Source organism: Eleginops maclovinus, chromosome 23, assembly GCF_036324505.1.
Source record: "Eleginops maclovinus isolate JMC-PN-2008 ecotype Puerto Natales chromosome 23, JC_Emac_rtc_rv5, whole genome shotgun sequence".
NCBI classification, from domain to species: Eukaryota; Metazoa; Chordata; class Actinopteri; order Perciformes; family Eleginopidae; genus Eleginops; species Eleginops maclovinus.
Window position 1 is genome coordinate 25,894,354 of NC_086371.1, and position 12,466 is coordinate 25,906,819.

General features: G+C 42.3%; 1 protein-coding gene and 1 non-coding gene across 2 annotated transcripts in view; both read left to right on the forward strand.

The window, feature by feature from the left end:
• zgc:154054 (Alpha-1,3-mannosyl-glycoprotein 4-beta-N-acetylglucosaminyltransferase B-like) overlaps positions 1–12,466 on the forward strand; it is a 454,830-nt gene that overhangs the window by 157,651 nt on the left and 284,713 nt on the right. The window lies entirely within an intron of this gene.
• On the forward strand, positions 12,170–12,242 carry trnaq-uug (transfer RNA glutamine (anticodon UUG)). The gene has a single exon. It is a non-coding gene; the product is annotated as a tRNA-Gln (tRNA).

A 12,466-nucleotide genomic window follows, 5' to 3' on the forward strand; every position in this document is an offset into this window, starting at 1 on the left:
CTACTGGTTCAGCCTGTCAGCCCACCTTAGCAGTCTCATAGGCCTGTGCCCCGAGCTTTGGGTCGCAAGCAGTGCCGTCAATGCTTGGTGGTCTGTGCGAATGGTGAAACGCCTCCCGTATAAGTAAACATGCCAGCGTTCTCAAATCCACAGACAGGCCAGGGCCTCCCTCTCCCCCACTGAATATATCTGCTCTGCTGAAGTAAGCGACCGCGAGGCAAAAGCCACCGGGCGTTCCGCCCCGTCCTGAGTCTGGGAGAGCACAGCGCCCAGCGCCACCCCGGAGGCATCACAGGTGACCAAGGTGGGCGCGGTCAGGCTGAAATGGGTCAGTGTGGGCGGGGAAGTGAGCTGCTGTTTGATGACACGCACGGCTTCGTGGCCAGGAACTCAACTTCCTCAACTCCGAACATGCACTTTTCAGTGTTCAGTGTGACCCCGTCCTGTTCAAAACGCTGAAAGACTTGCACCAGGCGAGCGTCATGCAGTGTGGTGGAGGCCACATCATCTAGGTAGATGGAGACACCCTGGATACCAGCCAGTATGAGTGACATTATCTTCTGAAAGCAGCTCGGGCTGATGAGAGTCCAAATGTCATGCGTTTGAATCTGAAAACCCCCATGTGCGTGACAAACGCTGTAAGGTCCATGCTGACACTCCTGTACGTTACTGCTGAAAACCTTAAAGACACAGTAACCTGTCAGTTGCAGTGAATAAACTAATAGAGTCCAACCGGACACATTAAGAACTCAAACTACCTGCTTTCAGACATAACACACATAATCTCATTTATTATACGGCCACATACTAAACAAAGTAACGACATGACTACCAGTATTGTGTTACGTTTTCACTTTGTAACAGTGTAGCAACGGCAGGAAATACTTCCACAGCAACTAACTATGTAGCCTTTGGAGGTTAGCCTTTTAGCCTTGGCTGTAGTCAACATTAAATTGCATGTTGCCATGTATAGTACAGTGAGACATGGTGAATGGGACATCTTTTGGAATATTCAGGTTGACGTTTATGTCCTCATTCCTCTCTCCTTGCGGGTTTTTGCAGTTGACACCTGAAAATACAATTTCCAACATGCAAAAAAACGGGTAACATAATTGCCACAGTTGTATCGCTACCGCTTATGTAACACAAGACAACTACGAAAAGCACTGACCGGATGTGGTGCTGTTCCTTGGGTTTGAGGACAGGATGTTGCTCCATTTTTACCTCTCAGTTATTGTCGAGGTAACTCTTCAGGCTGCTCCCTGAGATAACAGTTGTACAGCTGTGCTCCAGAAACTATGGTTGGTGTAACGCTTTGAAAGCTGGAAACGCTTGAAATGCCTGTGTCCACAGAACGCGCCTGTGCAGCCCTGAGCAGCTACAAATCCGCAGCTCAGATAGGGGGAGGTGCTGGCTGACGTCTTTCCTGTTTTTGCTGAGGTTTTTGATCACAGATTTCAAAACAGTAATTCAAAACTGATTCAAAAGTTAGAAAATTCATAATGTCTAACTTTGTAAAGTACCAATATATCCCTGCACTAATGCCAAAGTAACTGGCAACTGAGTACGTTTTCCCGTGAAGTGTGGCTGTCAAACCCGGTTGGTGTTTTTTTTTTCTTCAATCAGACAGTCTTTAAATAGTGTCATTGTCCATACTGTGCTCCATCCTTAGCAATGGTCATTAAAGTGCTCAACAGTTGTCTGTACTACTGTGTTATTAACCTCTGAAATGTCCGAATTGACCAATAAGAATCAAGTATTCAACGCCATTTAATGCGTTACAGATCTCTGTAGTATACAATGCTATTTCAATGTGGTTTTACACAACTGATTTCATTTTTATGTTTGAAACAATATCAAAAAAACAACATTCCTATACCAAACACCTGGAAAGAGAAGGGTTTCGCAGGTAGGGTGTCTATGCCTGAAGCAACATTTTAAGGTAAGGCTACATCCAAGGCAAGTTTATTTATATAGCACCTTTCAACACAAGGCAATTGAAAGTGCTTTACAGAAATGAAAGACATTAAGAGCATTAAGAAATAGTGCATCATAAACACATTATAAAAAGGCATTTAAAAACAGTCATTTAAGAGCAAAGATAATGAAATAAACACAACAGGTATAAAATACATGAATAAAAGTTACAGTGCAGAATAAAAGTCACAGTACAATGTAAGATCAGGACAGTTCAATTAAAAGCAGCGGCAAAAAGAAATGTTGTCAGCCTGGATTTAAAAGTAGTAAGAGTAGCAGCGGACCTGCAGGGTTCTGGGAGTCGCTGATGCACGTCCCAATTGGACCAGAGCAATGGAGTGAGTTGGTAGCTGGAGCTTCTCCTCCTGAGCCACTGCCGAGCAAGGCACCAAACCCTGTAACTGCTCGCTGGCGCCGGGTACCTGGCAGCCTCCCTGCTCTGCCACCTCCCCTGCATGCGTATGGTTGCTTGTGCATGCATATCCTCCCTGTGTGTAATGTGTGTGGACACTACAGAGTGGGGAAATAAATTTCCCTGTAAGGGATCAATAAAGAATATCTTGTTGTTGTTGTTGTTGTTGTTGTTGTTGTTGTTGTTGTTGTTGTTGTTGTTCTTCTTCTTCTTCTTCTTCTTCCACATATTTGGAGCATAATAACTGAACGCTGCTTCTCCTTGTTTAGTTCTAATTCTGGGGACAGAAAGCTGACCCAGAAGACCTGAGAGTTCTGGATGGTTCATAATGTAGCAGGAGATCAGAAATGTATTTTGGGCCTAAACCATTCAATGCTTTATAAACCAGCAGCAGAACTTTGAAATCAGTTCTGTGACAGACAGGAAGCCAGTGTAAAGACTTCAGAACTGGAGTGATGTGATCCACTCTCTGTGTAAAGACTTCAGAACTGGACTGATGTGATCCACTCTCTCAGTGTAAAGACTTCAGAACTGGACTGATGTGATCCACTCTCTCAGTGTAAAGACCTCAGAACTGGAGTGATGTGATCCACTCTCTCAGTGTAAAGACTTCAGAACTGGACTGATGTGATCCACTCTCTTGGTGTTAGTGAGGACTCGAGCCACAGCGTTCTGAATCAGCTGCAGCTTTCTAATGGATTTCTGAGTGAGACCTGTAAAGACACCGTTACAGTAGTCCAGTCTACTGAAGATAATAGCATGGACAAGTTTTTCCAGATCCTGCTGTGACATTAGTCCTTTAATCCTAGATATGTTCTTCAGGTGATAGTAGGCGGACTCAGTAACTGTTTTAATGTGACTGTTGAAATTCAGGTCAGAGTCCATGACTACACCAGGTTTCTGCCGTTAGCTGTTGTTCTGAACAGTGCTGACTGAAGAATCTCCTCAGTTTTCTCTTTGTTTAATTGGAGAAAGTTCTGACTCATCCAGTCATTGATTTGTTCAATGCACTTACTCAGTGTTCGAATTGGAGCATAGACTCCTGGTGAAATGGTAATGTAAATGTGTGTATCATCTGCATAGCTATGGCAACTTGTTTTGTTGCTTTTCATTATCTGAGCCAGTGGAAGCATGTAGATGTTAAAGAGAAGAGCCCCCAAGATGGAGCCTTGAGGAACCCCACATATTGACATATTTGTCAGCTCTGATGTGTAGCTGCCTATAGAAACAAAGTGTTTCCTGTCCTTTAAGTAGGACTCAAACCAATTTAGAACTGTTGCTGAAAGTCCCAACCAGTTTTCTAGTCGGTCTAGTAATATGTTGTGGTCAACAGTGTCAAATGCAGCGCTGAGATCCAATAATACTAACACTGAGATTCTGTCTGTGTTTAAGTGGATGTCATTGAAGACCTTAACAAGAGCAGTCTCAGTGCTGTGGTGCGGTCCAAAGCCTGACTGGAACACATCAAAACTGTTATTTGCACCCAAGAAATTACTCAGCTGTTTAAAAACTATTTTTTCAATGATTTTAACTAGAAAAGGGAGGTTTGATATGGGCCTGTAATTATTCATTACCAGTGTTGGGTGTAATGCGTTACAAAAGTAAAAGAGTTACAGTAAGGTATTACTTTTTGCTGTAATGCAGTAATATAACGCATTACTTCTGAAATGTGGGTAATATAATACCTGTTACAATTCTCAGTAACGCAGTTACAACACATTTTAACCCGAAATGATGTGATCACAAACATCGAGAGACATTCTGACACCAGAGAAATTATTGTGCGGGTAGAATAGTAACTCAGTAAGCCTGTTTACTATTGGTTAAGAGGGCTGCAGAAATAGTGCAGAGCTGCAGGCTCGGATAAAAGAACAGAGAAACACAGGAGTGCGCGCAGGCCAAAGCAACAGAAGGTCACTTTCTCTGGGTCTGCTGCTTGAACCCGAGAAGTTCAGAGACTCGTGGCAGAGTGTTGAAGATCTGCAGCCTCTGTCCTCTGTGGAATTGCCGGCTTTTAGAAAGCTTGTCAGCCAAATCTCCGTTAACACACCAAAGATAAGGTGAGCTAACGTTGCCATCGAGACTCGTTCATATACAGCAGGTCACAGGGCCGTGCAGAGGCTCCACTAACATGTTAATAATAACACACAGAGACGTCATGTTACCGGTATCACATATTATTCAGCCCACTTAAACGGAGCATGAATTTAATGTCAGCATACTGCCATAGATAGCTTTAATTAATGAGCTGCAATAAACTACATTTCAGCATTTAAAGCCAAACTTTAGAGGTTATTTTGGTGAAAGTAACTCAAAGTAATGCAAAAGTAGTGTAACACCTTACAGTTCAGAGACAGTGATAATGTAATGTAACTTATTACTTTAAAAAGACAGTAATAAGTCATAAGTACTGTATTACAATTTGGAAGTAACTTGCCCATCACTGTTCATTACTGAAGCGTCTAGATTATTCTTTTTTAAGAGCGGTATAATTACTGCAGTTTTCAGGGCCTGTGGAAATACACCTGAGTGAAGAGACCTGTTTACTATATGAAGTAGCTCTGAGGACATGCTATGAAAAACATTTTAGAAAAATCTTGTAGGTATAATATCAAGGCAGCAGGAGGAGGACTTCAGATGTTGAATAATGTCCTCTACGTCTTTATCATTAATCTGATGGAATTGGGTCATGGTGTTTGAATTGATTTTAAGTGGACACAAGGACAACTCATTTGCTGTACCTGATACAGAAACACCGACTGCCTGTCTGATTTTCAGAATTTTGTCAGTGAAGAAGGAAGCAAATTCATTGCAGGCCCTGGTGGATTGAAATTCAGAGGCTACTGACACTGGGGGGTTTGTTAGTCTCTCAACGGTAGCAAATAAGGCACATGAGTTGTTTGTGTTTTGGCAATGATGTCAGAGAAGAAAGACTGTCGTGCCTTTTTAAATTCCAAATTATAAAAGCCAAGTCTTCCTTTATAGATTTCAAAATGACCTGGAGATTTGTTTTTCTCCACCTGCGTTCAGCTTTTCTAGACTCTCTTTTTTCTGTTCTCACGCTCATGGCCTTTCTCCATGGAGATATTTTCTTGCCGCACACCTCCTTTACCTTAGTGGGAGCAATGGCATCTAAGACATTTTAAACTTTTGAATTAAAAAGATCGACTAGCTCATTTACTGTGATGTTAGCGAGGGCTAGTGTGGGAGAAAACTTCTGAACAAACGTTTCCCTTGTGTTTTCAGATAAGTACCTTTTTGTAGTAATCTCTTTTTGAACATTTGTGTGAACAGAAATAGAGCTCTCAAAGAAAACACAGGAATGATCAGAGAGTGCAACATCAGTCACCGCAACCTCAGAGATGTTCAGACCCTTTGAAATGATTAAGTCTAGGGTGTGCCCCTTGTTGTGCGTCGGAACCGTTTCATGCTGAGTCAGTCCGTAGTTATCAAGAACACAGAACAGTTCTTCAGCCCCTCTGTCCTCGGGCTTGTCAACATGGATGTTAAAATCACCAACAATGACTAGACGGTCAAACTCAATACACATTATAGACAGCAGTTCAGCAAAGTCATCAAAAAAGCTTGCACAGTATTTGGGGGGTCTATAGATGTTTAGGAACATAGCTCGAGAGGAGCATTTCAGCTGAAGCGCCACATATTCAAAAGATGGGAAGGTTCCATAAGAGGTCTGCTTGCATTGAAGGGAATCATTAAACAGAATAGCAACTCCACCCCCTTTCTTATGCATTCTAGCCTGACTCATAAAACTAAAGTTGGGAGGGGTTGATTCGATAAGAACAGCTGTGCTGTTACTTTGGTCTATCCAAGTTTCAGTTAAAAACAGAAAATCAGATTGTGCTTGGTGATAAAATCATTGATTAAAAATGTCTTTCCTGCTAACGACCTGACGTTTAATAAAGCTAGTTTAAGCTTGTTGAATACACTATCAGTCTGATTTTGTGTGACAAGCTGTGACTGATGTGGAATCGCAGCTAAATTTGATAAATTCGCACTAACAGTTGAGCGCTTTCTGTTTCTAAGCTGATTCACCGTTCGTAATCTATAACCTATCAACACAGATATCGGCAAAGCTATTGGCAGGCAGGAATCTGGAAAGATTTGAGAGTGCCATACGCCCTTGAGCCTGAACCCAGCACATATCAGTTAGAGCTTGTTGCCTTTTCTACACACACAGCCTTATCAGGCTCTGGAGACAGCGGATGCGGTCTCGAAGGGGGAGGAGATGGTGCACGTTTTTGTTTGGATGATTGTGGTAGGCATGGTGATGAATACGGGGGAGCTGGTGCACTTGTCTGCTTCGGTGATTGTAGTTGAGAGACGGGGTCAGCTTGCGATTCTCCTGAATTACTTTCAGGCAGGAGCGTAGGCGGTCACTGAACTGCTGGTTGGAGAAGTCTGGGCTCAGAGAGCTGGATGGCGGTTCTGGGAATGAAGGGAGAGTATCCTCAAAGGCGTTGATAAGGGGATTTGGTGGTAGTCGAGACTCCTCCTTTTGTCTCATAGGTCTCCCATAATCACGACTCTCCTCAGGCAGGTGCAGTGATAGGTCTCCAAGGCTTTCTATGCACTGTGTTGTGTCTTTCACCTATTTTGATTCCTCTTGTTGCTTGTCCTTGGCATAGGGAGCAGATTGATGACGCAGGCAGTTGAATATGTTAGAAATAGTGCTGTCAAACGATTAAAAAATGTAATCGAGTTAATCACAATAACAGGTTGTGATTAATCACGATTAATCACAAGTTTAAAATACTAGTATTTACTTGTATTTTTGGGGGGAGATAAAACAAATACATCATGTGTGATGTTGGAATAAAGAAATGCATGACAAACTGGTTAGAGGCATCAAAGTGTTTACTTTATTATAAGATCTCAGCTTAGTTGTGATCATTTCTGAACTAGAATCTATTAATTTGCTGAGTAAGAAGTGTCAGGGAGTGCTTGGCATTGCCCACAACATCCGTAATGAACTGCAGACTAGAAGGATTAGCAGACAACCACAAAAAACACAGTTACAAAGTGACGTCTGCTACAAAGTGAATGTAAACAACTTGCCTGTAAAGATGCTATAGTGAGTAACAGTGGGCCTATTTAAGAAACTGAATGCCATAGTGTCTTTGAAGATACAAAGTGAGCAGTCCCTTTTCACTCTCTTAGTTGAATAAGATTATTTTAAACAGCGTGAACTTGTGTGACATGACTCCAGTCAACCTGTTCATACAGTCTACTTTTCTTTCAACCAGTTGCTCAGGCAGACCAGCTTGTTGACATTTTCAGATGACAGAGCGGACCTCTTCTTCTGCACAATGTGGCCTACCAAAGAAAACAGTCTCTCACATGGCACTGTTGAGGCAGGTGTAGCCAAGTACGTCTGTGCAATATGGGCCAGCTTACCATGAGCACCTGTGTGTGCCGCACATCACTGTAGTGGACATGCCTCTATGCCGACACTGGGCTCTGCTTTATACCTGTCTACAGTTTTGTCTGTGGACAGTGCCTCATCATCAGACTCTGACTCTGACCCCATCAGTAGGAGGGCCATCTTATTCTTCTTTGGTGGCTCTGGTTCAATTTCCTCTCTGGATGGCTGTGATACAGGTTCTCTGTCCTTCACCATCTCACTCAGCTTTTGCCACACCTCTTCCCTCTCTGCTCTATGCAGGCACCTGAGGTCCTTGAATCTGGGATCTAGAGCTGTTGCTACCTTAAGCCATAACAGGTTTGTGTTGTCCTTTCGTCTGTCGAGATCCTCTGTGAATGCAGTCTTGAAGCACACTATGTAGGCAGGGTCAACATCTGAGACCTCCATCGTATGCAAGAGGTGGCAGAGTGCAGGCAGCACTACAGAGCAGGACACATATTTGTCACCACCCAGGAGCTCAGTGACATACCTACAAACACACAAAACCAACAGTATTAATGACTACCCTTTTAATTCATTTAACACCCATTTAGGGGACAGGCCTAAAATTATTTCTGAAAAACAATAACAAAGTGACTATTATTTAAATTGTATTTGCCAGAAAATAAAATTGGAGATAAGTATTGGAGATGGGAAGTCACCTTACCTGCATGGCTCCAGCAGTGTTTCCAACTTTGCCAGTCTGTCATATTCAGCTGAGGTTAGCATGGCTAATTTGTGCTTCTGCTGTGCTAGTGTTGCCTTCAGTGGGTCTTTGTTGTTTTGGACACGCTTTATCATTTCGAGAGTTGAATTCCAGCGCGTGGGTACGTCCTGGACAAGTGACTGCTCTTCTTGCCCATGAGAGGCTTGCTGAAGTTTCAGCTCTGCTGTGTTTGCAGGACTGTGTTTGAAATGTCCGACTATTTTATGGCACTTGGCTAAAGCACCGTCAAACCCGCTGTCACGGAGAGACACTGTGATTACCCTCTGTATAATGTGCTCTACACAAGGCATGTGCTCGAATGGTAGACTCCTTGCTGCCGCGATCATATTGCGTGCGCTGTCTGTTCCTATAGTGGTGACCTTGTCTGTAATCTCCCACTCCTTTGCAACTTCAAGAAACTGACTAGCACATGCTTCTGCAAAATGCCTTTCCTCTGTTTTCACCACACCTAAAGCGAACGAGTGCAGTTGCCATTTGTCATCGATTAGGTGTGCTGTTACACCGAGGTAGTTATGGTTGCTTACTGATGTCCAGTGGTCTCCAGTCAGTGCAATAAATGTAGCTTGTGCCAACTGCTCCGCTTTCTTTGCTTTTTCGCTGCCAAACAATTTATGAATTCTTGTGACAATAGTTCCCCTAGCAGGTGGCTTGTATGATGGGTCATCTGAGGCGATCTGGATAATACCTTGAAGCCCCTGGTCTTCAACGATGTTGATGGGCCTGCAGTCAACGGCGATCCATTTAGCGATAGCATTGGTTAGCTTAGTTGTTGTCGCTTTGTTGACAGACTTGCCCTTGCTGCACTCTGTCAGTGTAGTTTGGCGAACACGGCTTGATGCTGTCTCAGTGCTAGCATCTTTGCTAGCATCAGCAAAGATGTGCTTTGCCCGAAGATGGTATTTCAGGCTTGTTGTGCTTCGGTGGAAAGACAGTTCATCACTGCAATATGTGCACACAACTTTGGTTTTATCTAAAACGAAATGTACCGTTAAGCACACCAGGGAACGCCTCCTCAGTCATCGTGTTATCTGTGTTTGTGACGCATTTCAGTAATTCAGCCAGGTAAAAATGCGCGCTGGAATTACGGTAGGAAGTTGGGGTCAAACTTGATAATATCATTAATTTGCGTTAATTTTTTTTAAGGCGTTATGGTTTCAAGATTAATTGTGGGCGTTAACGCGTTAATGTTGACAGCCCTAGTTAGAAATAAACAATTTTACTCCTGACTTGTTCAGACAAAGTCCATTTGCCTTACAAAGATGTCTGCTGTCCCAGAAAAAGTTGGAATTGTCAATAGAATGGACAGAATGTTCAGTACAGGCAGTTGAGAGCCTTGTGTTCAGTGCAAACAATCTGCTGAATCTCTCCACTCCTCTTCTGACTGGCGGTAGAGGGTCACTGAGGAACACCTCAGCATTTAGAGAGCTGACAGTTTTCAACAGACATTTAAAGTCTTCTTTCAGCACTTTCTGACTGTTGTTTCACAACATCATTTGTTTCGATGTGCAGTGAAAAAAAAAGGTGATACAATGATGGACAGATGATTTCCCTTGACTACCCTCTGCGTTGCTCACCGCTTGAAATTGTCGCTGAGTGCTGCATTTAAAGTTCACATATTTCAACTATGACCTTGTTTACTGCTGACGTTTCGAAGCAATACCAATCAGATGACAGCTGTTTGAAGCGGCGCAAGCAAGCGTAGCCATAAAATAAAACTCAACTAGTTGTTTGCTCCACAAGACTCTGCGTCCAACCTCGCAGTGAAAAAAGAGCAAATTGTGTATCATGTGAATGTACAGTAGCTTTACTTGTTTTTCAAAACTGGAAACAGAAAATGTGACTTTGACTTCAAATGAGTAAGGAATATTTTAGCTTCTACTTTATTTCAAACACAGATATTTAATCAGCAACAATCATCTGTTTTGGTTAACAGAGTGTGTGAAGACCACTGCTGTTGCACTTTAATCTATATTTTTGTTAAAATTGGAGCTTCATATTACCCACTCTGAAGGTTATGTTGTCGTAATTGATACATCATGCAATCTTCCTATGGCCACTAAATAAACCAGTGACTTACCTTAATAGACCCAGGTCCTAAACTTCAGACATTTCCTTCATGTCCTTATATCCTCCCTGCTAGGGTCCTCTGTGGCTGTTCTTTTATTATTCAGTGTGCCAGTCATCCTTTTCCTCCATCACTTCACAGAGTGGCATGTCTTTTAACAGGGGGCCTTATTAGGCAGCTCAGGGATAGGTTCCCCTCAAGTACGAATATATGCTTTTCCTCCCCACCAGAGTACTCTTAAAACATCTGCCTTCCTCCTATCTCTCCCTCTTCCCTTTCAAATGTACCCTTGTTTTTCTCTCACTGACCCTTTCTGTTGTTTCTATTCCTCCATGTATTTAGCCTCTGTCCTTTCTTTTTCTCCATTCTTGAGCTTCCACTCGCTTTTTTGTCACTTCTTGTTTTGTTCTTGCCGTTAGCTAACTAAAAGTGTTTTACAAAGTATTGATGAAGTGACCTTAAAGCTGGTACAGATGGTACCCATAACAACTGTTTCCTAAAGCGGCACAACTGGGTTAAATATTAATGTTGAGAACAAATAGCTGAAAAATGTCAATTTTGTGTGGCAATAATGCGCAAGCTGCCAGTAGTGAACTTGGGCATGCGGTGGGATCAGAAAGACTGGTCCTAGAGAGTTAATAGCCTTTTAAAGCTAAGTGATTAGAGTATTAAACATGTTTTTATACTTTAATGACATCAACATGTCTATCCAGGCCGCTAAAAAGATCACATCAATGTTTCTGTTGGACGACCCTCATGGTCATGACCATAGGTGACAGGTGAGACTCAGGAGAAAGAAGTCGAATACTTTAGCAAATATAATTTGAGACAAAATAAAGAACAGTATTAGATTTATGACAGCAATTCCATTCCAACAGTAACACAAGGCATGGGAGCAACAGGGGGCTGGGTTGTTTACAATAGGTGCTAACAGCAGGGGCTATAAATACAATTGATGGAACAAACAATAAATAATAGCTTACCAGGTTACTATTTGTTTTGTGTTACAGAACAAAACAAACGCTACTAATACTTAATACTTAGTACTAGACAAAAACAAATGCCAAATCATCAACACTAAGATGGTGGTAAACAACTCTTAACGGGATTGCAAGGACATTTTAAGAATGTTAGCATCTGACTTTATCATTAGTCTCAAAGTACAGCAGTGCTGATGTACAGGGAACACTCTTTGCTAATATCAGAGCCGTATGATTTCAAGATCTCATCATAAGGTTGTACATTGTGTTGAAATTGAGACTATTTATATTCAAACAAAACACTGAAGTCAAATCAAATGCAGCAAGCCCCACCAAAACATCTATCACAACCATACAGATGCCATTGGTCTAAAGTGCTCCGTGACATACGGTAGTTACGTTACCAACAGTATTGTGCGAAACAGGTAATGCACTTATTCAGAATGTTGACATGGACTTGTTAGTCAAGTATCAGCTCTCTTGACATCCTCAGCTTTTCCTGCAGCAACAGAACATTTGTAGACCCCCATATTGTGGAACTGTGTAAAGATCGCATATGTTTGTAATAAGTGGGAACATTTTGCGTGGTTCCATGGTGTAATGGTTAGCACTTTAGGACTTTGAATCCAGCGATCCGAGTTCAAATCTCGGTGGAACCTTTCTCTGCAGAAAGCCAGCTTGGACATCTCATTTGTGATAGGATAGTCGTTCAAATAGTGGAAAGGGTGACAGTCTTGACAATAAAGTCCCTTCAGTCAAGGGAATAGTCAATGAACTCATGGATACAAGTTTAGTCGACAGGTGATCATCAGTGATTCAGACGTCATGAAAGTAAAATGCATTCTTAGGTCCTCTGTTGCAAAAAAAAAGAAATTGGATTGTA